The sequence below is a fragment of the Marmota monax genome, unplaced genomic scaffold (genome assembly GCF_021218885.2).
Source record: "Marmota monax isolate L192 unplaced genomic scaffold, Marmota_monax_Labrador192_F-V1.1 WCK01_AAM20220418_F8-fsc00303, whole genome shotgun sequence".
NCBI lineage: Eukaryota > Metazoa > Chordata > Mammalia > Rodentia > Sciuridae > Marmota > Marmota monax.
This window is the reverse complement of record NW_026694230.1, coordinates 1,201,063-1,206,645: the sequence shown is the minus strand read 5'-3', so window position 1 is coordinate 1,206,645 and position 5,583 is coordinate 1,201,063.

The following is a 5,583-nucleotide window of genomic DNA, read 5'->3' as shown; positions in this document are numbered from 1 at the left end:
CAATTTAATTTTTTCTGTTCATAAACATATGTAAATATTAATGTGTATACTCTTAATCTTCATTATTCATAGATTTAATACATTCATCCCTCAGTATCTATGGGGGATTGGTTCCAGGGTCCCCATTGGATATCAAAATCTTTGGATGCTTAATACCATTATATAAAATAGCCCAGTATTGTATAGAACATATGCAAATATTCCCTTAGAGTTTAAGTTACTTAAAATGTCTAATGCAAGTAAACAATATGTAAATAATTATTATACTGTATAGTTTATAGAGTAGCAACAAGGAAAAACATCTACAGCTTTCAGAACAGATCCAATTTATTTTCAATCCATTGAATGCATGGATAAAAACATGCAAATAGAGTTGGACAACTATATTTGCAACTCTATATTTGTTTTTTTTTAATATTTATTTTTTTTAGTTGTAGTTGAACATAGTACCTTTATTTTATTTATTTATTTGTATGTGGTGCTGAGGATCAAACCCAGGGCCTTGCACATGTTGAGCGAATGCTCCATCGCCAAGCCACAACCCCAGCCCTTGACCTCTATATTTGGATGAAACAATTCCAATGATAAATATTCTCTTTTATATCTATATTTATATATCTTATTGAACCTGTTTCTGTGAAGAGCACGGACTAGTATAGTTTCCTAATCATTTGTGACTGGTCACCAAACTGTTATAGTGACTGGTCATCAACTATTACTGACTTCTGGACCTAATATCTCAAAACAAAAATGTCCATCTTAAAAGTTTGTCCTGAAATTCCAGAACTCAGATCCAGATATAAAAACATAAACATTAAAAAAATGTAACAGTCATTTTCTTCCTGAAATTGATTTGACCATTATTAATCTAGAAGCATGGTATGTTAGAGTCTGAAGTGGCCCTAGATACCCTATTTTCTTATGTTTCAATTTCAGAGACAGAAAGGAGCTAAAAGTGGAAACCAAATATTTTTATTTCCAAACATAATTTCTTTGAATTACCTCACAAAAATTTATTTGCACCATACTGAAAAATGTCCCAGGACTGCTAGGCAAGTAGAAGGAAGGAACAAATGAATGTGCTTAAACACGTGAGGGATCACAGACATGCTGTGCACATAAATATGGATTAATAAAAGATGTCCAAATTAACTAAAATGTTCCTTACCTTGAATCTAGAGTAGGCATAGGTCAGCTGGAGATGATCTTATCTAAATCTGTTTGCAAATCCATAATTAAATCCAGGCACACTAGCAACTACACAAAATACTGCCCTGTAGTATTACACTTGGTTAAGGATTAATTAGATTAAAAGCTTCTAAGACTAATTCATTCAGATAAGAAAATGATAATTAAGGAGTCTATAAAACAAAATTATTCTTCCCATATTGCTTTTCTAAAGAAAGTTTTAATTATCTCCTTTTAGTCAAATTTAAAAGTATCTTTTTAGCTTAAAATATGTACTGGAAGAAAAAATTCTATTGAGCTTCAATATCTACATAACATAGAAAAATATCCTACCATGCAATTAAAACACTAAACATGAATAACATAAGTTAGAGGCATAACATAACAGATGCTATGAGTCAATGTAATGATCCTGTCTAATTTCAAAAATTCAACCATTTGTTAATTTAGATGTATATTTATTTTCAGGGTAAAAAAAAAATAAAACCATGAGTGATGTCAACATGGTAGAATAGGAGGCTCCTGAGTGTCACTCCTCCTCCAGATATACTGCATAACAATATACACATGAATCAATTATCCCTAGAGAGAGCAAAAATTCAGCTGAAAGATTCCAACCCCCTAGACCACTGAGAACATATCCATGCCAAAATGGGTAGGAAAAGTAGAGATAACCTGTGAACCCCCCCCCCCACTTCACATAGTGCCTTACACTATAGAAAAACAATACCTTTTAACAGGCAACTTCTTCATAAAGGATTAGAGTGTGTATCACATATATAAGACAAAACTTTCACATTCCTTTCCAGAAGTTTTGGTTCTTAAAATGTACTTGAGTGATGGCAATGATAGATGATCAAGACATCTCCCACAAGCATTATGAACAAAGAAAAGTTTTGAACCTCAAGAGGACAACCAGGGATTGTAGCTACCAGGATCACACTAGCTTAAAAGTTTACCTTGAAAAGAATTCGGTTGAAGTTTATTTTTTTTCCTAGCAATTTTCTATAGTTCTGGATTCTAGAAATCCAAAATTGGGAGCTTATATGACAAGTAATGATAAATCTTACACAGCCTAAATAGGAGAGATGGTATTTCTTACACTTTCTTTCCTGGCTTGCTCTAACAAAAATTTCAGCCCTACAATCTACCTGTGTAAATAATTTAGAAGCTTCCATCACCAATAAGAGGGAAGTACTCCATCTATCTTTTTCACTGACCAGCTCCTACAAAATATTTGTGCAGTCTCTTCTTGGAGGGAGATGGAAATCCTTCTCTACATCAAAGGAGAAGGAGGCACTCTCTTTGATTTCTTCCATTGCTTTCTTCAACTATAATTTCAAACCAAAAGAATCCTATTGCAAGGATTATCTGAGATTTCTGCTTGCTTGAACAGAGTGGGCACTTTCTTGCCTCCTTCTTCTATTTGTTCCAGCTATAATCCATCTCTGAAATCTCTCCTTGGAAAGAGGTTGGAGGTCTCTGCCAGCAAGATTGGAACATATGACACTCCTTGTATTCTATTCTTTGAATGTTTCTAGAATAAATTCCTTCAATTTATCACTGATTGATAGGGAATCTCTCCATGCTGTAAAGGATAGTGAGCATCCCTTGTACCTTTTCCTATTATTTGCTACAGTGATGACCCAGGACCAGATGTCTCCTCTTGCTATCAGGATATAAGAATTTTGCTGGCTCATGGACAGAAGTGGGGACTCTCTATATCTTCTTACCTGGCTTACTTTAGCAATAAATTCATGTCTATTGAGTATTCCGAGAAGCAGTTTCTACAAACATTGAACAGTTCACCTGATAAATCCCCACATTAATGGTGGTGTCCTAAATCACCTACCAATTAGAGTTATAGTTTTTCATTCCTGAATCTCCTAGAACACAGAGAATACAAAAAAGTGACTTTTAGATTTGCAAATAGTAAACAAATATTTCCTCAGGCTCAAAATGAGTAGCCTAATCAAGAGAGTAGGTACCAGCCTCAGACAGTCTACTTGGAGTAGGGCAGAACTAGTGGGTGATAAACTCTGGCTCAGCTTCTGTGTAAGAAAAGAAAGAAGTAGAGCACATACACACAACACTTTGATTTCTCCAGTTTCATCCCTAGGGACTGGTTTCTATCATAACCTGAAATTTTGTAATTTCATGGGAGTCACTAAAATAAAGACATAAGTTTAGTAAACACACAAAGCTTACAGGCACCTATAATCTCTGGCTAGGTTGACTGGAGAAAAACATTTCTAACAAAAGATCAGTTTAACAAGACTAGAAGAAGTCATTAACTTTTCTACTAAACTGAATCTAACATAAAGAATCCAGAAAAATGAAGAAGCAGGGAAATATGTTCCAAATTTTAAAAAAAAAATCTCTAGAAGACAACACTAATGGAATGAAAATATTGAGAGAATATTTTTTGAGAGAATATATTTCTCTTACCTGAGATAAAATTCAAAAGTGTAATCCTAAAGAGGCCCATCAACCTAAACAGAGGAATGCAAGAAAAATCTGAAAATTTCAACAAAGAGAGACAATATTTAAAAACTATTAAAATCATTGAGGCACAGAATATAATAGCTCCACTAAAAAGTTTCAACCTAAATTACTATGGAATACCATCAAGTAGAATAATATAGGCATTAATAGAATAACAGAAAGAGAAGAAAAACAGAAAGAAATAGTAAATGCATTTAAATAACAATGGTTGGGATTTTACAAAATTTGGAGAACTGTTTAGAATTCTGGATCCAAAAGCTCATAAGACACTTAATAGGATGACAAAGAGGGTCACATCAAAAGACATGAAGTTCAAACTGTCAAAAGTTGAAAACAAAGATAGAATATTAAAAGCTACTACAACAAAAGGAATAGTTTTACACTGTTGGTAGGATTGTATGTTAATACAACCATTATGAAAATCAGAATGGAAGTTTCTCAAAAGACTAGGCCTGGAACCACAATGTGACTGAGTTATACCACACTTTGGTATTTATTCTAAAAATTAAAGTCATAATATTATAGTGGTACATATATACTCAGCAGCACATTTCACAATAATTAAACTATGGAACCAGCCTAGATGTCCATCAATGGATGAATGAATAAAGAAATTGTAAATATACAAATGCAGCTATATTCAGCCAAATATAAAAATGAAATTATGTCATTTGCAGGAAAATGGATAAAACTTGAGACCATTATGTGTAGCAAAATAAACCAAACCCAGAAGGTCAAGACTCATATGTTTTCTTTCACATGTGAAAGCTAGAGAGAAGAAAGGAAAAGAAAGATGGTGGAATGAGGATCTCATGAAAATCAAAGAGAGATCAGTACAGGAGAGGGATAGGGGTGGTAGAAGGTGGCAGAATGGAAGTTGTGGGAGTTATATTAGCCAAATTATATTGTTATTTTTTGTGCATGTATGAATATCTAACAATAAATCCCACCATTATGCACAATTATATTGCACAAAAAAAATGTAGAAGGAGGAAAAAAATAACACTGCAGGGTAAAGGCAGCATTTTACATACCGAGGATCTTCCTAAGACAAGTAGGGATTTTTCAATAGAAACCCTGAAGAACAGAAAGCTAAGGGACGGTATATTAGAAAGCTGAGAGGAAAATACTTCTGGCCATGAATAGTATACGAAGCAATCTTGTCTTTTAAAAGTGATGGAGGATGATAATTTTCACAAACAAATCAAAGCTAGAGAATTTATCACCACTAGACTTGTGTTAGAAGAAATGCTAAAGGGTTTACTTCAATCTGGAGGAAAACATTGATAGATAGCAGTATGAAAACTGAATACTTATTGGTAAATATAAATATAAAGTATAATGCAAAACACTCCTACAAGGTGAAGCTCAACACACTTTATGGTATAATAATGGTTGGACAATCAATTACATCTTGATATAAACGATAAGAAAGCTATTATAAACAACTATAACCTAGTTGTAGTAACATGTGACTATAATTCCATTTATTCAGTAGGGGGAGTCAGGAGTATTGCAAGTTCAAGGTTAGCAGGTATTTGTGTATGTGTGAGTTTGTGTTTGTTAAGGAATATATATATATATATATATATATATATATATATATATATTGCAAACTACAGTGAATCTAACCATCATGATGTGTATCCATAAGACACTAACCACCACCACAGCAAAAATAAAAGTAAATAGCAGAAAAATTGGTAGTGAGAAGGGAACAGGGGAAGAACAAGGAAATTACTGGGGACTAAATAAGAACAAATTGTATTCTATGCCTTTATGTCAAAGCAATAGCCTCAATAAATATAGTTTAAGAAAAAAGTTATGACATGCACCTTAAAAAAAGCTAATCTAAGGAAAGGATCGTAAAAGTATTTTGTGGAAGGGATC